This window comes from Nerophis ophidion, linkage group LG26 (assembly GCF_033978795.1).
Source record: "Nerophis ophidion isolate RoL-2023_Sa linkage group LG26, RoL_Noph_v1.0, whole genome shotgun sequence".
Lineage (NCBI taxonomy): Eukaryota > Metazoa > Chordata > Actinopteri > Syngnathiformes > Syngnathidae > Nerophis > Nerophis ophidion.
Genome location: NC_084636.1, coordinates 15,831,783 through 15,853,979, shown reverse-complemented (window position 1 = coordinate 15,853,979; position 22,197 = coordinate 15,831,783). Strand labels below are relative to the sequence as shown.

At 42.1% G+C, this 22,197-nt stretch overlaps 1 protein-coding gene across 1 annotated transcript in view; it reads left to right on the top strand.

The window, feature by feature from the left end:
• Window positions 1–574: 574 nt before the first annotated feature.
• ncanb (neurocan b) overlaps window positions 575–22,197 on the top strand; it is a 470,747-nt gene continuing 449,124 nt past the window's right edge. The window contains 1 exon segment of the mRNA XM_061888041.1: window positions 575–859. The gene's annotated coding sequence lies outside the window, so the exon portion shown is untranslated.

Below are 22,197 nucleotides of genomic sequence, written 5' to 3'. Positions count from 1 at the left end.
CAATACAGTTGTTCAAATGCAACAATACGTATACATAATGATAACTAGAGAGATAATAAAAAAAACCTGAAATAAAAAAATAAAAAAAAGGAACACCGAAAGATGGAGGGGAAGAGAGAGAGGCAACATATATTAATCTTGTAGATTGTTATAGTATCCAACCTTAACCCCGACCCTGACCCTAACCCTAAACCATAACCCTATATTAATAGGCAACTAATTAATGGTTCATTTGTTCCCCATACTAAAGTGTTACCTTTTTTTCCTGTTGCTCAGCATCAGTCAGCCTTCATTAGCATTTTTGGGGCGCTAAAAGCATATTAATAACAGCAAGCAAGCAGGGTTTCTCTGCCATTATCACCCTTCATCACAGTATTATACCCAAATAGGAACAATTACTGAAATGGTATTTTTATTGAACGCACGCAGGGTGTTCTGATCATGAGCCTCCACCTTGCTTCTGAGCACCCCCATACCATCATTCTTCTCCTCCTCCTCCTCCTCCTCCTCCTCCTATTGCTCATTAGAATACTGCAGAGCGCTCTTTTGTTCAGTAGCGCTCAGCTGCTGGAGAGGTGAGCACCGCTCCGTAGCTTATCCGCTCATCCATTGACTCTCCTCTTCCTCTTACTACCCCCGGAGACGAACGGACGGACGGACATCACTCGGGCGGAAAAAAAAGGTTTCGCCGTGTTTTTTTCCCCTTCTTGCTTTTGCTGACTTTTTTTTTTCTTCTTCCTAATCACATTGTTGGATGCTTCAGCTGCCGGTTTGTGGCTCTCTACCATCTGCACCGCATCATAAGGCTGCCGGAGCATCACATACATTCCTCTGGACTGGAGCTCACCTCCGCCAGAAGGTGAGTTTACTCAAAAGTTTTTTTTCAGAAGGTTTATCCACACTTAAGGGGGTCACCTCCAAGGGTTCTCATTGTATCCCATTTGGTTGAGTTTTTTCTTGCCCTGATGTGCGATGTCGTTTTGGCTTGTGCAGCCCTTTGAGACACTTCTGATTAAGGGCTATATAAGTAAACTTTTGATTGATTGATTAACCCTTTTGTAATGTTCATATTGTTGTTACTCAGCCAGGGTTTGTGGGTCTGATGGACCCGTTGCATTTTGTGGCTTTTAATGCCTCACAATCAAACACTTTACGTTAAAATACTGAACAGATGTTTATTAGGATCAAGTAAACATCTGTTCAGTATTTGATTGTGAGGCATTAAAAGCCACAAAATGCAACAGGTCCATCAGACCCACAAACGCTGGCTGAGTAACAACAATATGAACGTTGTATGGAGAATTCCTCTGCCAGCTTCTGCATCCCATAGGGATTCTTCTTTTGTGTTTCTGCACCTGCGGTTCCCACACAAGGTTGCAACACTGTTTGTTAACACTGTCTGCTCTCATTTGTTTGCACATTTGTTCTGTGTACCTACACTCTTGTCGTCCTCCTGTCTAGGCCTGATGTGTGAGTGTATGTGTGTGTCGGGTGTGTAGGTGGGATACATAGAACATACATTTTCACACTTGTATTCGTCAGTTTAAAAAAAGAAGGGTTTTTAAGCTTTTTTAAAAGCATCCACAGTCTGTGGTGCCCTCGGGTGGTCAGGGAGTGCGTTCCACAGACTGGAAGCGGCGTAACAGCAAACCCGGTCTCCCATTGTTCATAGCTTTGTCCTCGGAGGTTGGAGGAGGTTAGATTGTCCGGAGCGGAGGTGTCGTGTGGAGGATGGTGTTCCATCCATCTTTTTGCTACCCCTTGTCCCTTTCTGTTTTGTTGAGTGTGCATTACATGGCTGGTAACTGTTACTAGGTACATAGTGGGTGAGTAGTTGTGTGTGGTACACAGAACATCATTTTCCCCACTTCTATTAGCTACGGGTCCAGTGGACCCGTACATCTTTTACGTAATAAAAATGTGTAGGGGGGTGTATGGTGTTTGGTCATTAAATTTTTATTCTGATATATGTTCTTCACAGAAAATGAGCCAAAGTCAGTGAGTCTCAGTTTGAAAAATTAATAAATTGTATAATTTTTCTTTTAAGAAAAAATGAAAACGGGTCCCACAGACTCGATCACCACACAAGGGTTAAGATGCAAAATAATTATGTTTATTTACGCTACACAGATGATGCACAAAATAGTGGTGGATTGTGGAGTTTTCTTCACAGAGGTAGGAATGTGATTGGATTTTTTTTGGAAATCCATTGCAAAAATCCATGCTTCGTAGAGTTTAAATAGTCTAAGTTCTTTCTCTTTCTATAAGTGAATGAGCTCCTATAAATCATGCTGTCCACTGCTGGCTGTACCTCATTATCAGTCCAGTTAAAAAAAAAAAAAAAATGGACCCTGATACAGTATTCCCACTCTGAGGCTTCACATGAGGCGTTCAGGGACATTGGAATGTTTTGGCTTTGCTACAATCACCTGTTGGTCTAAAGAAAGAGTGAATTATATTTATATAGCGCTTTTTCTCTCGTGACTCAAAGCACTTTACATAGTGAAACCCAATATCTAAGTTACATTCAAACCGGTGTGGGTGGCACTGGGAGCAGGTGGGTAAAGTGTCTTAACCAAGGACACAACGGCAGTGACTAGGTTGGCAGAAGCGGGAATCAAACCTGCAACCCTCAAGTTGCTGGCACGGCCACTCTACCAACCGAGCTAAACCGCCCCACTTGGTTGTCACGTGTGTGCAGGGGAAGAAAACGGAACAGACAGCAAGGACGTTGTTTAGCTGTGTTTATTTTATATTTACAATAGAATGGAGTATGAAATTAATCAAAATGTATGTTTGTGTAACTATGTGTAGAGATTAGCTGTAGTGTGTTACTGGGAGTGTTGAGCGTGGTGCGGAAGTCCACAGGGGAAAGACAAGCTCGGAGGTCCGTGAGCAGGCGTGAGGTCGAGAGCAGGAGAGAAGCGTCAAAGTCCGTGTCCAGGCGGGAGGTCGAGATTTGAGGTCCAAAATGCCGTCAGGGAACCAGAGGGAACACGGGGAGATGAGACACACAGCTCGTGACGCGGGAACGGAGGTATGCTGCTGGAAGGCGATAAGTGGGGACATGAGACAAATGAACACAAAGGGGGAGAAACACAGAGAGAGTATGCATAGAGCTTGATGAGTCGGCTTACTGTACTGGAACAGATGGCTACGTTCTGGCCCGGAACGCAGGTGTGCACTGGCTTAAGAAGGCACTGAAGCTCATCAGTGACAGGTCTGTAGATTGCTGATTGAGCCGAGTGAATGCAGCCGCCTGCTGCAGCCGGAGTGGCGCGCTCCTGGCACTCTCTTGGAGGTGCACAGATGAATGCGCAGACAGAGGTGTGGTTGTATAAGTACAGTATGTGTCAAGGAGAGGATATTTTATGACTTTTCTTAATTTGATTACATGCTATAGGGTAATTTTATTGTTATAGTTTTATTGCATGTTTTTTGTATCTCTTTTTTATAGGTAGCCAGGGACTACAGATGGAAATTAGCTCTAATCTGGTGCAGAACATATCTGCCTTTGAGTTTAATTTTTCTGTGCATTGTCCCTTCAAATAAAGACTAAACTAAACTAAACTAAACAAAACTAAACTAAACTAAACTAAACTAAACTAAACTAAACTAAACTAAACTAAACTAAACTAAAAGCATTCAGAGCAAACTTGAAAGAAAAAGTAGGAAAAACTAAATCAACACACAGTCTCATTTGACATGATGATGAGCGTTAAATTACACTTTATACATTTAGAGGGAAGAACCTTGTGGAACTTTCCACCAAAAGTTCAGGAACCTCTGGTTGCTGGATCTAAAGGTTCCTGTAGAAGTGTGTGGTTTGTGTTTTCACCACATTTTACCGTTCAGGGTAGTTTCAACAAATCAGGCTAATGACATATGCAGTAGTCCAGGGGTCAAACCTATGGTTGATGAGTTCGTCAAGTATTAAAATGAGCTGCAATTTTTTTTTTTAAATGAAAGAAACTGCTGTTCTAAATGTGTCCACTGGATGTCACTATAGCAAGAGGTTCAAAGTAAAGCGTGGCTGCGGCTCCTCTCCCTTTACCCAAATGAAACTTAAAACCTGCCGTTCTATGTCTACTACTTCGAACACATCATTATTTGGCACCCTCTCTCCCCTATAAAGTCTCTTTCAAAAACTAGAAAACGTAACCCTTTTGAATAGTTTTTTACCTCCTGTTTTTTACGGTTTGTTGAGTTAGCACTGGATTGTTACGTGGACATGACAAGGGAGGTGTTTGATACCTAGAAGAGTTTAAATGTTGTGTTTTTTGGTCAATCCCAGAAAGACTGGCTTTGTAGATACACTGAGACCAAGTCAAAGCTCATTGTGTTTTTGAAACTGCACCAATTTCTTCCGAATTTTCAACAAACTTGAAGTGTTTTGTCTTGAGGATTAGTTTTGATTTAGTACGTTTTCAGAATATGCAGCAATTACTTAATTCACATCAAATACTCCTCTCTGTAATTCGTGGAAATATTCCATATGTTGTGTTTTTGCCATAAAAACAAGAGCATAAAACTTGGAAAAAAAAAAAAGTTTTACATGATATCGATAGACTGGAAGTTAATCTAGAGATATAAGCGTGGAATGATATTGTGATGTAAAACTTTTTTTTTTTTTACACTTTAATTCCTTTCCCTGCCTCGTCAGACCAGAAGATAATCTATAGATTAAAATGTTAAATAATACTTAAAAAAAATATATATATATATATATGACTTATTTCTAACATTTTTATGATTAAGACCAAATTTCATAGGAGACCAAAAGATTACAAATAATATACATTAAATTGGTTATGAAAATATCAAAATGCTTGCATTTTTTTGTGAAATTGATCAAGAGACTTAAGTGTTGAAAGTTTAAAATATGTATGACTTTTTTTTAAACAGTTTTATGAGTTAGACCTTTTTGGATCCCGAAGAACTTTAGTCAAAATTAACAAAAAAAAACTAACAAATAAAACCCAAAAACTGTCAATGCTCTAAAAATAACAAATAAGGAATCAATGTTGTTTTGAATTATTGACCCATTTAAGTCCCCAATTACTTAATCCACATCAAATATTCCTCCAGTTTCACGTTATAAAGTTGATCAAGAGACTTAAGTGCTGAAAGTGTAAATATGTATGACTTTTTTCAAACAGTTTTATATGTTAAACCTTTTTGGATCCCAAAGAAGTTTAGTCGAATTAAATAAAACAACTAACACAAAACCCCCCCAAAATTGTCAATGCTATAACAAACACGAATCGATGTTGTTTTGAATTATTGACATATTTAAGGTCACAATTACTTAATTCACATCTAAATTTCCTCTCCGAAATTTATTTTGTGGAAATATTGCATATTTTGGGCTTTTGCCATTAAAAACAGGGGCAAAACAATTCTATAAAAAAGTTTTACATTATATCGATAATGTAAAACTTTTTTTTAAACTTAAATTCCTTTTCCTGCCTCATCAGACCGCAAGTTAATCTATCATAAGCGTTTAATAATAATAATAATAATAAAAAAATAATACAAAAATGCATGACTTATTTCTAACATTTTTATAATCAAGACCAAACTTGATGGGAGACTAAAAAAAAATCTATGTTCAATTGGTTTTGAAAATAAATAAAAAAAATCAGTGTGCGGCCCTCAGTGGAAAATAGTTTGAACACCCCTGCATTAATCAAGTGGTCAGTGATTTATGGACAATTCATTTCCAAGTCCAGTGCCCCTGCAAAGTAATTTTGCTTTGTGGCGCCCATGTTTTTCACCCGGGTTTTACACGTGTGCTTGACATTCCCTCAGGGAGTGTACTTTTGTGCCGAGTTGATCTTAACACGCTAATCTTAAAGTGGGTGTTTTTTAGAGCATAGTATGAGAAATTACAAGTCAGTTTGACTTAACATGTGGGGTTCAATAACTCCTATGGTGCATTTGTCAGAACGATAATAGGACAACACAGTCGGGGTGCATGCTCTTACATAATTGTGAGCAAGCTTCCGCGAACAAATGACCACAGTCTTGACACTATTATGTTAGATCCACTATGGACGGGGGGGGGCATCCGTTTCTGGGTGTTGTTGATAAACGGCTTTGGCTTTGCATCATATAATTCTAACTTGCACTTACAGACGTAGCGACCAACTGTAGTTACTGACAATGTTTTTCTGAAGTGTTCCTGAGCCCATGTGATCATATCCTTTACACACTGATGTCGGTTTTTGATGCAGTACAGCGTGAGGGATCAAAGGTCCGTAATATCATCGCTTACGTGTAGTGATTTCTCCAGATTCTCTGAACCTTTTGATGATTTTATGGACCGTAGATGGTAAAATCACTAAATTCCTTGCAATAGCTCATTGAGAAATGTTGTTCTAAAACTGTTCGACAATTTGCTTACAAAGTGTTGACCCTCGCCCCATCCTTGTTTGTGAATTACTTAGCATTTCATGGAAGCTGCTTTTATACCCAATCATGGCACCCAACTGTTCTCAATTAGCCCGCACACCTTTGGGATGTTCCAAATAAGTGTCTGATTAGCATTCCTCAACTTTATCAGTATTTATTGCCACCTGTCCCAACTTCTTTGTCACGTGTTGCTGGCATCAAATTCTAAAGTAAATGATTGTATGCAAAAAAAAAAAATGTTTATCAGTCGGAACATCAAATATGTTGTCTTTGTAGCATATTCAACTGAATATGAGTTGAAAATGATTTACAAATCATTGTATTCCGTTCATATTTACATCTAACACAATTTCCCAACTCATATGCAAACGGGGTTTGTAAGTAAACTTTGATTGATTGATTGATACAATGGACACCAAACTGAATCACACCAGGATGGTACTAGATGTTTGCATGTATCCACCTTGCGTTATTATTAGAGATGTCCGATAAAAACGCCGCTGTACGTAACGGTAGATCCATCCATCCATCCATCCATCCATCTTCTTCCGCTTATCCGAGGTCGGGTCGCGGGGGCAGCAACCTAAGCAGGGAAACCCAGACTTCCCTCTCACCAGCCACTTCGTCTAGCTCTTCCCGGGGGATCCCGAGGCGTTCCCAGGCCAGCCGGAAGACATAGTCTTCCCAACGTGTCCTGGGTCTTCCCCGTGGCCTCCTACCGGTTGGACGTGCCCTAAACACCTCCCTAGGGAGGCGTTCGGGTGGCATCCTGACCAGATGCCCGAACCACCTCATCTGGCTCCTGGTAACGGTAGATATTCGGTAAAACACGGACGTAGGGGGAAGTACAGAGCAGTTGCGTCTCCCAGTCAGCTAACCCTCTCCCCTCTCCCCTCACCCACACACAACACAGGAGTTGACGCCTGCCACTTGATGACCTGATCAAACTGCCGTGAGCGGAGCATAACAACAAAAGTGTGTTGTTGCCGGTGCTGCAGTCGTGGCTAACAAGCCAGCTTGCTCGGTGACTGACTAACGAAACCAGGTCTACGGTTTGGGATTATTTTAAAGTGTCTCTGGCGGATAAAAAAAACTGCCAATTTGCAATGACTGCAAAAAGTTGGTTTTGCGAGGAGAAACCAAGACATCTTCCTTTAATACGAGCAATTTGATCTCCCCCCTCTTCAAGAATCATAAGGAGAATCACGATGAATAAAAGCGGAAGATGGATTAAAACCAAACACCAAAAAAAAGTAGTACCACACAGTTGTCGCTTAAAGACAAAAATACAACAAAAACCACCCCAGTGCGAAAGGCCACTTTGTGGTCAGGGACAATGCACGCAATGTAGCAAAAGCTACGTTGGAGTTTGGTGTGGCGAGTCTGCCCTGCATGGCGCACACTTTGCAACTTGCAACGAACGGGGATGCCCTGTCTCAACGCAGCATTTCAGAAGCTCTGGCTGACTGCTAGGCCACTTCAAGCACTCACCACTCGCTTGCAGCACATTTGTGTTACTCATACAAATACGTTAGAGCAGGGCAGATTGAGCCCAGTTTATACTTTCCTGTTATACAGTGTACCAGGCAGTCTTGCACTGAAGGAAGATGTGACAGTCTCTTGCTGTCGTGCAGGTTCCAAGGACCACCGAATAGGGACATTGTTGAGCAGGGTTGAGACTTTCTTTATTTTTGCAAATAAAACCTCAGTGCAGGTCGCTTTTCAGCTCGTCGGCTCGCTTTCCAGTTGGCTGCGTTGTTGTCTGCCTCTAGCTTTCTTCCTCTCTCGCTCCGCGTCAGCTTCCCTCTGGCTCCTTCTCGTCTCTCCGCCTCTCTTCCTGACGTTCACGGCTGTCGCCCTTTCATACAGTGCGAGAGTATTAATCAATTGTCCCCAGGTGCGCGATCCACGCACCTGATCTTGATTGCGGCGTCGCTCCCGGTGCACGCCTCCTCGCCACCATCTTGGGCCGGACTGCGGCGTGCCCTGCCTCGCTGTCAGACTGCCGGCCACGCCTCCTCGCCGCCATCTTGGGTAGGGCTTCGGCGTGCCCTGCCTCGCTGTCGGACTGCCGGCTCCGTCTCTCCACGGAGGACTATGTTATTGTTTACTTTATTACTCTAGAATACTCTGGACTGAAGCTGTGTGCCTTCATTGTTTTTGTAGCTGTTGTTTTGAGGCATGTTTAAAAAAATCTTAGAAAATAAAGCACTTTGTGAAAGTCAGTATAGTATTTCCCATAATTGTAGTGGGTTCAACGATTATCTCAAGGAGAGCATGTCCTGCTGTTTTGAGGCAAGTTAACAAAAAATAATTCACTTTGTGACTTCAATAATTAATATGGCAGTGCCATGTTGGCATTTTTTTCCATAACTTGAGTTAAAGTTGTTCTCTTATTTTGGAAAACCTTGTTACATCGTTTAATGCATCCGGCAGGGCATCACAAACAAATTAGGCATAATAATGTGTGTGACAGGTCTCCAGCCGTCATCATGTGGGTTGCAGTGACCATCGATCCAAGACGCTTTGTAGTAGGATTGACTCTTGTTTATTATTTCAATATTCAAGTTTTCTTGCCAGTCCGTCGTGGAAATTTCTAGCGCGCCCTCTCTTCCTGCTCGTCGCGGCGCGCCTTTCGGTGGCCGGTGGCTGCGTCTTCCGCGGGTTGCATCTCGTTCTGGGTCACTCTTGTGGTCTTTGTTGCCGGTTGTTTCCTCTCCTACTTCTGCCACGATTGCACCTCCCTCTCCCCTTTTATGCTGCAGCAGAAGATGCAGGGATTGAGAGCAGGTGTGTTGTGTACGCACCTGACTCTGATGGCTGCAGTGTCGCTCCAGGCGTGCCCCACCTCTCCGTTCTGCTGCATGCTCCGCCTCTTGGCCTCCATTTTGGTCAGGACCGCTATTTGTCCTCACCCGCTGTCGGCTCGTTGGCTCCGTCTCTCCACAATGTGTTAATTCCACGACCGTATATATCGGTATTGGTTGATATTGGAATCGATAATTAAGAGTTGGCCAATATCGGAATATCGGATATTGGCAAAAAAGTATTTATCGGACATCTGTAGTTATTATCAATGATCAGACAGGCGGCTCATTGATCAAAGGGTGCAGCTTCATTTGAATTCTGACTGCTTGAGCAGCCATGTGTGGCCCTTTTTGTATTAGCGAACCATCAGTATCATCTAATCCCCTTTAATTCCTTTCCCTGCCTCTTATTTTCCTTTTTTTGCTCTTCCTAGTTCCTATTGCAGACAATCTTTGTTGTTTGTGTCCCTGCCTTCTTCTCTCTGGACATCCACTCTTTGCAGGGGAGGCTCTTCGTGCCATTGTTTTCACAAGGTCAGCTCCTTTATTCCACCATTGTCGGACCACAGCCCGTATTTTGGGGGATTTTTCGGTTGAGCGGGCACTTGCTTTCTCTCTCTTTGGCGACTTTCATTCATCGAGCCAAGGCCAAAAAGTCTCTCAGAATGGAGAACGTCTTCCTTTCTTTCTCTCTTCCTGGGCTACTGAGGTTTACAACATTATTATCTCGTTTCTGCATGCCGTCACCTTTTTTTTTTTTTTTTCCCAACGATGACGCTTACCGCACGGCTAATCTCAGCGCCGCCCCGACCACAGGCGGGATTTAATTTTACACTTGAATCCCGTCCAAAGTGTGCGAGCAGAAATCTAAAGAGAGTTTTTGCAAAGGGAAGGAGTTAATGTGATAATCGCCACGGAAAGCCTCTGCTATGCTTAAATCAGAAAAAAAGCCTTCCTGGCACAGGATGGAAAAAGGTAGAGTCTGCCAAGGAACTGCCTTGATGCAAGTGTGGGGGTATTAGGGACATTAAAGACGTCCGGTTCGAGATCTTAAAGTTTTGCATGGCCTTTTGCGAGGTAATAAATACGCAAAAGTGCTCAGCATTAACGCAACAAACTACTGTATTTCTGGACTGTAAGGCCCACTTAAAATCCTTTTTTCCCCCTTAAAACTTGACTGTGTGCCTCAACCAGGTGCGCCTAATGTCCGCCCTGAGATCGGTAGGTTGTGAGTTCAAACCCCGGCCGAGTCATACCAAAGACTATAAAAATGGGACCCATTACCTCCCTGCTTGGCACTCAAGATCAAGGGTTGGAATTGGAGGTTGAATCATCAAAAATGATTCACGGGCGCAGCCACCGCTGCTGCTCACTGCTCCCCTCACCTCCCAGAGGGTGATCAAGGGTGATGGGTCAAATGCAGAGAATCATTTTGCTACACCTAGTGTGTGTGTGTGACAATAATTGGTACTTTAGCTTTAACTAATGTACGGAATAATTCTGGTTTTGCTTGCCGACCTCGAAGCTATTTGGTATTGGTGTAATGATACGTGTGACCAGTAGATGGCAGTCACACATAAGAGATACGTGTAGACTGCACTATGAATCGAGTAAACAACACCAACATTTTATATGTTCCAATTATTATATAGAACATTACACACAGCGCTCAAAAATCTATCCAAATGTTTTAGTCTGACTTTGGTAAGCTATGAAGCCACACCGCTTGATGGATTGTACTGTGCTTCAACATACGAGTATTATTATGGTGTGTGTATAAGGTAAGACATATTATCTGGCATTTTCTTTCGCAATATTATCTAAAAGCAACTTTTCTTACCTTCTGGTACCTGCTGATCTGTATTTGGAATCTGCATGAGTCCTGAAAAATGGCCAGCGTCTGTCTTTGTAGTCTGTACCGACGCCAAGGTCGATAAGCCTCTTTTTTTTTCTTTATCTTCTTGTTATGAGACATTCATCCTCCGCTGTTGCCATTTCTAATATAAAGTAGCGTAAAGTTCTTACTCATATCTGTCAGTAAACTCGCCATGAAAGCGCTAAAACATACCGGTGTGGTGAGTTTACATTATTCACCCAAGGACCTTTAGTTATTAGAGTTCTGGTTGGACGTTTTTTCACGGGACACCTTTCCGGTGGATGAGGAGATGCTGCTCCGTTATTGATTTAAGTAAAGTCTAGACGTCATTAAAACAGTTAGCTCCATCTTTTGACACTTCTTCCACTCCCGTCCTTGCACGCTACACCGCTACAACAAAGATGGCGAGGAGAAGACGCCGCCGAAGGTGAGCCACGTAAATAAGACCGTCCACAAAACGGCGCATCCTGAAGCAAATGTCAGAAAGTGGCTTGAAGATGATCAGTAAAACATAATCTATGCAACCTTTTGACCAAAGAACCACCATTACATTACGGGGGAAGTTGAGAGGATAATTAAATTATAATGCGTTCAAGAGTCTTACGGCCTGACGGAAGAAGCTGTTACAGAACCTGGAGGTTTTGCTACGGAGGCTGAGGAACATGTTATGTAGACCACAAGGAAGTGTTTTACATTTAGAAAAAAATAACATAGTATGACTCCTTTGATGCTTCCAATAATCCGGTGCGCCTTTTATATGAAAAAAGATAGAACATAGACCATCAACAGTGCGCCTTATAATCTGGTGCGCCCTATGGTTATGTTCACACATTTCTTTTTTTTTTTTACTCTCTGTGCTAAATCTGGGATATCCAGTACTAAGTTTAGTACCGTATGTCATACTTGCCAACATTGAGACCTCCGAATTCGGGAGATGAGGTGGGCGGGGTTTGGTGTATATTGTAGCGTCCTGGAAGAGTTAGTGCTGCAAGGGATTCTGGGTATTTGTTCTGTTGTGTTTTTGTTGTGTAACGATGCAAATGTTCTCCCAAAATATGTTTATCATTCTTGTTTGGTGTGGGTTCGCAGTGTGGCACATATTTGTAACAGTGTTAAAGTTGTTTATACGGCCACCCTCAGTGTGACCTGTATGGCTGTTGACCACGTATGCTTGCATTCACTTCTGTGTGTGGAAAAGTTGCATATATTATGTGATTGCTGTCAATATGGAGGAAAAGTGGATGTGACGACAGGTTGTAGAGAACGCTAAAGGCAGTCCTTTTAAGGCACACTCCCAATATTGTTGTCTGAGTGGAAATCGGGAGAAATTCGGGAGAACGGTTGCCCCGGGAGGGACACTGAAATTCGGGAGTCTCCCGGGAAAATCGTGAGGGTTGGCAAGTCACGCTACAAGTTCCTTAAATACGATTCAACAGATATTTTCGTACCGATTTTTGAGATGGGAGGGAACTAAAGGTATGCAAATTGGGTCACATACATGGACAACACTTTGCACCCTCCATCTTGTTTTATTGGCTTAATAAAACCAGCGTGTAGATCCGCTTGACTGACAGCTCACTGTCCCGCCTCCCCGTCACCAGCAGATGGAGCTGAGCCTAACCCAGGCTTCCTTAACAGGCTAATAGTGCTCACATGTGTCAGGAGCCATATTGATCCCGCCATGGACACACAGTGCCAGCAAACAAAAAAAAAGGGGCGCAGCTGTGCCATGGTGACTGCTTACGGAGGCCACAAAACCCCCGCAAGTCGGAAGAAAAGGTCCCCACAGCTTGTGAATATTAATCAAGAGACCCCCCCACACACACACAACACACACACACACACACACACACACACACACACACACACACACACACACACACACACACACACCTCCTCCCCAAAGCCAGCTTTGTACCCCAAATGTATTATTCAAAAGAAGCGATTTGCCTATTAAATACTCTAAATAAATAATGACATCTGGTAACTGTTTTTGTCTGCTGAATTAATGACGGCAGAAGGAGAGTCAAGAATGTCTGCCAGTGATTGGAGGAGGGGGTGGTGTTGTTTGTATTACCATTCAGCTGTGAGGCTCCGTTTGTAAGAAGTCAGGACGTCTGATTTGGTTCCTAATGGATGGATGGATGGAATACTTTAAGTTTGCCTTAAAGGGCAACTTCACTTTGTTTGGGAATTTTGCTTATTATTCACAATCCTGATGTAAGACATGCACATGTTTTTGTATTTTTTTAATCATTCTATCACGTAAATAAGTGCGAGCAAAAGTCAGCTTATAAAGCAACCTCGCTTTGTTCTGCCTAAAACAGTGCTTGAAAAAAAATCAAAAGACTCCCATCAAGGTTTTATATACACAGTACTGCATCAAAAAGCAACATTGGTGTGTTAAGGATATCACCACATGGGCTCAGGTACACTTCAGAAAACCACTGTCAGTAACTACAATTTGTCGCTTTATATACACCCTGGACAAGTTGCCATCTCATCACAGGGCCAACACAGATAGACAACATTCACACTCACATTCACACATTAGGGCCAATTTAGTGTTGCCAATCAACCTATCCCCAGTTGCATGTCTTTGGAGGTGGGAGGAAACCGGAGTACCTGGAGGGAACCCACGCAGTCACGGGGAGATCATGCAAACTCCACACAGAAAGATCCGGAGCGCAGGATTGAACTTTTGTTGCAACACTTAGAAATCAGAATATATGGAAATCATTATACAATGGGTCCCCTTTAAGCATGTCCGAAAACAATACCATACTAGGGTTGAACGGTTTAACGATATTAGTATAGTACCATGATACTAATGAATTATATTCGATGCTATGCCGCCTCTAAAAAGTACTGGTCACCCAACCCTCGCCATGCCGTCATTATCACGCCGTGACATTGCTAGTTTACGAGCAGAGGAGCACGTTCGGCAGCGCACAATCACAATGTACTGACAAGCAGACACAGTGGGTAGACAGAAAAGGGAGAACGGACGCATTTTGGCTTAAAAAAACAAACGATAAGTTGAAGCTAGAACACTGAAACGCCCTCAGGAAGAGGTGCTTTAAGACACGGCTAACGAGCTAGCGGCTAAAGTCCAGGCACAGTCGGCAGTGCCCGGGATTGAACCCAGGTGTTAGAATAATTATGTATATATTATCACACTAACTTTAGTATGCTTAAAGTCCGTTGCTTTAGTTTTTAGCTATTGTGCTCAAGTTAGACTTTTTGTAATCTATGCAAGGACAAAAATTCTTGTCTGAGGGGTGGCTTTAGCCACAGATGTTATCTTTGTTTTAGCCCGCTAACAGCCAAGGACTTCAAGGACCTTAACGAAGATAAGATGACAGCACGCAGATGAGACAGAGACTTCAAGGACCTCAACGATGATAAGATGACAACACGCAGACGAGGCGGGGACAAGGCAAAATCACAAGGCCCCTAGCCCATTCCGTCACCTACTGGGCGTCCTGGACCTGCTTTGCATAATATATGTGACCACTCCTTTTAGAGGCGGCCTCAGTGTTGTTGACTATGGATCTCTGAATAAAAAGAGGGACGCGGGAGCTGAACCTTAGAGCGTAGGGCGAGACTGACTAAGTGTGCAGCACCATGTGTTCTCCTCATGAGCTAAATTGAACTCTGTCTCTGCATGGTTCCTTGCTTCTTGTCTAATTAATAGATGTCATCAGTGTTTGAACCTGACACCAGGACTACTCAGGACCTTTGTATTGTGAGGCACATGCATTAACCCCTGGTCCACCATTCTGTCCTATTACTTAGTTGCTTATTAAAGTAACAAATACATAATTTGGAGTTATTTGGACTCTAGAGGAACACATATGGGTTAGGGTTACTAATAAGCAATATTTCTAAGGTTATTGAGGGAAGTTAATGTTGTATAATAAGGCCATGCAGAGTAAGGCCTAAACTAGTACTTGATAATGACTAATTAGGAACCAATATGTTACTAATTTGCATGTTAATTAGCAACTGTTTCATGGTGAATATGCTCCCCATACTAAAGTGTTACCAAGTATTTAAATTGCACTGTGTGCAATACTGTCTTCCATAGGGACACACTTATAGAAACAAAACATGGATTTGTCACCGGTAATTAAAAGTATTTCTCCCTTAATGAACCACAGCCCCCCTTCCCACTCACTACAGCACTCATGCAGCCCCCAGTCCATGATGTGAGTGTAGGCAAGACAACAATTATCCTGATACTCACATGTGTTGCCAGCTCTTTGGACAAGCCATTATTGTCTAAACAGCTTGTGTTGACGCATGCTGTTAGTCATACCACTGTACAAGTGGTACTCCCACCACTGGAAAGTATATCCAAGTTGAATTACCGCAGTATTGTAGCCGATGTACTGTATTATGATATGTTTGCGAACTGTGAAAGGGGTACTCCACTTTTATGAGACGCCGTGATGTTTCCTATCGTAGAAGGCAAAGACCACAGCAAAGGCAAATACTACAGAGAGATGTTTATTCCCCCAACAATGCCTCCCCATGCCGTGCAATCATATGGGAAAAGAACAGCTCCGTAAGATTGATTGATTGATTGATTGAAACGTTTATTAGTAGAATGCAGAGTACAGAACGTATTCCGTACTATTGACCACTAAATGGTAACATCCAAATAAGTTTTTCAACTTGTTTAAGTCGGGGTCCACGTTAAAGGGGAACATTATCACCAGACCTATGTAAGCGTCAATATATACCTTGATGTTGCAGAAAAAAGACCATGTATTTTTTTAACTGATTTCCGAACTCTAAATGGGTGAATTTAGAGTTCGGTATTTCTGTTTATCGGTCTGTGACAATGACGTCAGAACGTGACGTCACCGAGGTAATACACCCGCCATTTTCATTTTCACATTACAAACACCGGGTCTTAGCTCTGTTATTTTCCGTTTTTTCGACTATTTTTTGAAACCTTTGAGACATCATGCCTCGTCGGTGTGTTGTCGGAGGGTGTAACTACACTAACAGGGAGGGATTCAAGTTGCACCACTGGCAAGAAATCTGCCGTCAGACCCCCATTGAATTTGCCAGTGTCTGCACATTTGACCGGCGATACTAAGTTAGACATGGCACAGAGATGTATGGATAACCTGCAGATGCATTTGCAACGATTAAGTCAACGAAATCACAAAGGTGAGTTTTGTTGATGTTGTTGACTTATGTGCTAATCAGACATATTAGGTCGTAGCATGACTGCCAGCTAATCGATGCTGACATGCTACGCTAATCGATGCTAACATGCTATTTACGCTAGCTGTATGTACATTTGAAACTAGATGCCCACATTTAATGCGAAAAAAACACTTACCAATCGACGGATTTAAGTTGCTCCAGTGTCACAAGATGCGAAAGTCCTGATCGTTTGGTCTGCATATTTTACCGGCGATGCTAATAAGGCAGCCATGCTATGGGCCACTTCATTAGGTACACCCATGCTATGGCCGAATAGCGTCAATAGCTATTCGCTTAATAGCTTCAGTTTCTTTTTCAATTTCGTTTTCGCTATCTGCCTCCATACTCCGACCATCTGTTTCAATACATGCGTTATCTGTTGAATCGCTTAAGCCGCTGAAATCTAAGTCTGAATCCGAGCTAATGTAGCTACATCTTGCTGTGGTAACCACCATGTTTTTTGTATTGGCTAAACTGTATGATGTCACAGGGAAATGGACAGTCGCATCGCAAATAGCGAAAATCAAGAACTTTAAAGCTTTTTTTAGGGATATTCCGGGAGGTGTAAAATTTTGAAAAGAAGTTCGAAAAATAAAACAAGCCACTGGGAACTGATTTTTATTGTTTTTAACCCTTTTGAAATTGTGATAATGTTCCCCTTTAATCAATTCATGGTACAAATATATACTATCAGCATAATACAGTCATCACACAAGTTAATCATCAAAGTATATACGTTGAATTATTTACATTATTTACAATCAGGGGGTGGGTCGGTTTGGTTGATATCAGCACTTCAGTCATCAACAATTGCATCATCTGAGAAATGGACATTGAAACAGTGTAGGTCTGACTTGGTAGGATATGTCCAGCGAGTAGTGGACATAGAGAGATCAGAAAGCATAAGAACAAGTATATACATTTGATTATTTACAATCCGGGGAGGATGGATGTGGTGGGGGGGGAGGGTGTAAGTCTAGGGTTGTAGTCGCCCGGAGGTGTTCTTTTAGTGCGGTATTAAAGGAGACTAGAGATGCACTTTCTTTTACACCTGTTGGGAGTGCATTCCACATTAATATGGCATAGAAGGAGAATGAGCTAAGATCTTTGTTAGATCGGAATCTGGGTTTAACGTGGTTTGTGGAGTTCCCCCTGGTGTTGTGGTTATGGCGGTCATTTACTTTAAGGAAGTAGTTTGACACGTACTTCGGTATCAGGGAGGTGTGGCGGATTTTATAGACTAGGCCATCGGTCTGCAACCTGTGGCTCCAGAGCCACATGTGGCTCTTTAGCACCATTCTTGTGGCTCCCTGGAGCTTTTTCAAAACCGCATGAAAATAGAAAAAGATGGTGGTGAAAAAAATATTTTAGTTTTATTAGGGTTTCTGTAGGAGGAAAACATGACACAAGCCTCCCCAAGTATTAGAAATTCCAGTGTTTATATCAAACATGATTCTTTGATGAGAGTATTTGGCGAGCACCGTTTTGTCCTACTAATTTTGGCGGTCCTTTAACCCACCAAAGTTTGTTAACATGTATAACTTTATTCAATGATGCCAGAGAAAGTCATATTTTATGCCACTCATTCTTTGTCTCATTTTGTCCACCAAACCTTTTTTACTGTGTGTGAATCCTCAAAGGTGAGCTTTGTTGGTGTTATTGACTTTTGTGGAGTGCTTATCAAGCATATTTGGTCATTGCATGACTGCAAGATAATCGATGCTAACATGCTATTTAGGCTAGCTGTATGTACATATTACATCATCATGCCTCATTTGTAAGTATATTTGAGATGATTTAATATCCTTTACTTTTATCTTCTTTGTATATACTTTAGTTTTGTATGCCTCATGACACATTATCCGTATGTAATACTGGGTCCATTTCAGATAACTGTTTGTGTGCCAAGTTGTTCCAGACCACAGCAAACCTTATCCCGCTTTCCAAAGATTGTAATAAATCTATTAAAAGAAAACAGGCTGCCGATTCCTTTAACTTGGACACACACATCCATACCTTTGGCCATTTTGAGCCAGTCATTACAAGGAGTTATCTCACCTTCTGAGTAGCCTCTGATTTACTAATGGTTTCTAATGTTGTAAAAATGTGTCGAATAAATATATCAAATGTCAACATTTCTGTCAACCAAGATTTGCTTCAGTCTACGACATAAAGTCATTGTGATAGTAGGCTATTATAGGTAATATAGACACTTACGTCATGTGATGCCTTCACTATAAGACTTACAGTATATGCGGCTTTTCATTTTTTGCGGCTCCAGAGAGATTTGTTATTTGTATTTTTGGTCCTATGTGGCTCTTTCAGCGTTTTGGGTTGCCGACCCCTGGACTAGGCTCAGTGCAAGTTGTTTTACTCTGTCCTCCACCCTGAGCCAGCCCACTTTGGAGAAGTGGGTAGGAGTGAGGTGTGGTCTGGGGTGGAGGTTTATAAGCAACCTGACTAGCTTGTTCTGGGATGTTGGAAGTCTAGATTTGAGGGTTTTTGGAGGTGCTGGGATACCAGGAGGCGCTAGAATCTTCATGGTGCTTTTGTTGACCAAAGAGGAGATTCTGTAGAGAAATCTCGTTAGTTGGTCGACCTTTTTGATTACCTTGGTTGCCATTTTATCACAGGAAAAATTAGCCTCTAGGATGGAACCTAGGTAGGTGACCTCATCTTTCCTGGTGATAACAATGTCACCCACTTGAATAGTGAAGTCACTGACTTTCTCAAGGTTGATGTGGGACCCAGATAGGATGAATTCTGTTTTTCCCAAGTGTATGAATGTCAGGACTGTGGCGTGGATTTGTTTTGCTCCTTCGACGCAGCGGGATTACAGGACGAACCAGGCGTGAGTTCAGGTACATATTTGTTTATTTAAACACTATAATAAAAAATAAATTATAAATAAATGGGTTGTACTTGTATAGCGCTTTTCTACCTTCAAGGTACTCAAAGCGCTTTGACACTACTTCCACATTTACCCATTCACACACTGATGGAGGGAGCTGCCATGCAAGGCGCTAACGAGCACCCATCAGGAGCAAGGGTGAAGTGTCTTGCTACTAGGTGGGATTTGAACCAGGGACCCTCGGGTTGCGCACGGCCACTCTCCCACGCCGTCCCTGAGGGCGCTCATAATGAGGTACAGAACTTGGCTACAAAAATATAAACAAAAACACTTGCTCGATTGGCATGAATGATAATGAATAGACAAAAGATACTATCAACGATAATCAATAAACCAAAAACTACCACTGAGGCAAAATATACAAAAGGCTTACGTGGCGTAGTCAAAATTAAGTAGCAGCGTGGCAAGGCATGAAGGGTGCGTGGTCGTGGTCAAAATATGCAGGCATCTACAAAAGGCAAAGTTCCCAGAATGATGAACAGAAAGCAAATGACTTAAGTACTGGCTGTGGTGATAGAAAACAGGTGTGAGAGGCTGAGGACCGGGGCGCGATTTAAGGGGACCAGGTGGAAACTAATACGTTGGCATGGAAACAAACACAACCAGGAAGTGCAAAACGTGACTGAATGTCCAAAATCAAAACATAACAAAACAAAACATGATCCATAGGTGTGACAATGGATAGCTTGTTGTCAGCTTGTCAGGTGAAAATTCTACAGAGTGCGGCAATGAGGATTCTTTCCACCTGTTACTTGTCCTTGCCGGACACCAGCAGGGTCGAGTCATCCGCGAACAGGAACAATTCACAGTCGCACGCTGACGACATGTCGTTTACGTATAGTAAGAACAGTAAAGGCCCTTATATATTGCCTTGGGGGACTCCACAGCTTACTGGGAGTGGGGGGGACCCGGTGCCGTTTACCTCTACCACCTCTTTCCTACCCTCCAAGTAAGATTGCATCCAGCTCGAGTTTCCCATGTCTTTATGTTTGGAGAGGGGCCTGTTTTCAAACCCTAAGAAAAATGCATTAAAGACGGACACCGTTATCAGCATTGTTGCCGTACATGCTGAATCTCTTTCATGCAGATGAGCCGCTAAACAGCGAGTGGTCGCGAGGACTACAGATGGCCGGAGTGTCCCCCACACCCGTGAGCCGCTAATCCCCTTGAGGACGAGAAAGCGTTTGTTGAGCGCTTGTGAGAGGGTGTGTTCCGTTCTCATTTGTGGAGCTGCTGAGGCATCCTCGCATTGGACAGCCTCCATGCCATTGAAGAGCAAAGGGAGGGGATGGCAAAGGGAAAGAGAAACTGTAGTCTAAATAGGAGGATTTCAACGTTTGCTTGATCCTGGATTGGTTTCACACCTTCCGTTATGGCTTTACTCATTGTTAAGAAAAACTTTAATTTCCCATTGGAAATAATGCTCAAATCTATGACCACAATGAAATATTTAACTGTAAATATGATGTTTTAAGTAAGATTTGATCATGCTTACCTGCCGTACCATTATACACAGAGGTTAACTATTATGTATTACAACTAAAATAAACTACAAAACCAGTGAAGCTGGCATGATGTGTAAATCGTAAATAAAAACAGATTACACATCCTTTTCAACTTTTATTCAATTGAATAAACTGCAAAGACAAGCTACTTAACGTCCGAACGGTCTACGGTCCGTAATATCATCAAAAGGTTCAAAGAATTTAGAGAAATCACTGCACGTGAGCGACAATTCCTGTTACCTTTGATCTCCTCCGGCGGTACTGCATCAAAAAGCGACATTGGTGTGTAAAGGATATCACCACATGGGCACAGGAACACTTCAGAAAACCATTGTAAATAACTACAGTTTGTCGCTACATCTGTAAGTGCGAGTTAAAACTCTGTTATGCAAAGCCAAACCCATTTATCAACAACACCCAGAATAGGAGCCGGCCTAACTGGGCCAGAGCTCATCGAAGATGGACTGATGCAATGGAGAAAAGGGTTCTGTGGTCTGACGAGTCCACATTTCAAATTGTTTTTGGAATCTGTGGCCGAAGAGGAAAAGAACCATCCGGACTGTTCTAGGCGCAAAGTTCAAAAGCCAGTATCTCTGATGGTATGGAGGTGTATTAGTGCCCAAGGCATGGGTAACTCGCACATCCGTGAAGGCACCATTAATGCTGAAAGGTACATTTAGGATTTGGAGAAACATGTGTTGCCATCCAAGCAACATCTTTTCCATGGACACCCCTACTTATTTCAGCAAGACAATGCCAAGCCACATTCTGCACATGTTACAACACTGTGGCGTCGTAGTAAAAGAGTGCGGGTACTAATCCAAACCTGTTTTCCATTGAAAATATGTGGTGCATTATGAAGCGTAAAATACCACAACGGAGACCCCGGACTGTTGAAAAACTTAAGCCGTACATCAAGCAAAAATTGGGAAAGAATTCCACATGAAAAGCTTCAAAAATTGGTTTCCTCAATTACCAAACGTTTACTGAGTGTTTTTATAAGGAAAGGCCATGTAACACAGTGGTAAAAATGCTCCTGTGCCAACTTTTTTGCAATGTGTTGCTACCATTAAATTCTATGTTAATGATTATTTGCCCAAAAAAAATAAAAAAAATCTTAAGTATCTTGTCTTTGCAGTCCATTCCATTGAATATAAGTTGAAAAGGATTTGTAAATCATTGTATTCTGTTTTTATTTACCATTTACACAACATGCCAACTTCACTGGTTTTGGGTTTTGTAAAACTACTGCAGTTACCATATGAAAACACCTTGCAAACTAAAATGGGTCTCAATCTTGATGTACCTGAGGGGAACTGGAGTTAGAGTCTGGGTGAGGTTGAGCGACTCAAAATATTGACTTCATAATCACATTTTAAACATGTGACAACAATTGTAAAATGCTTCTACCAACAATTATGGTAAGTTATTAGAAATGTACAATTTATAGTAAAACTATTG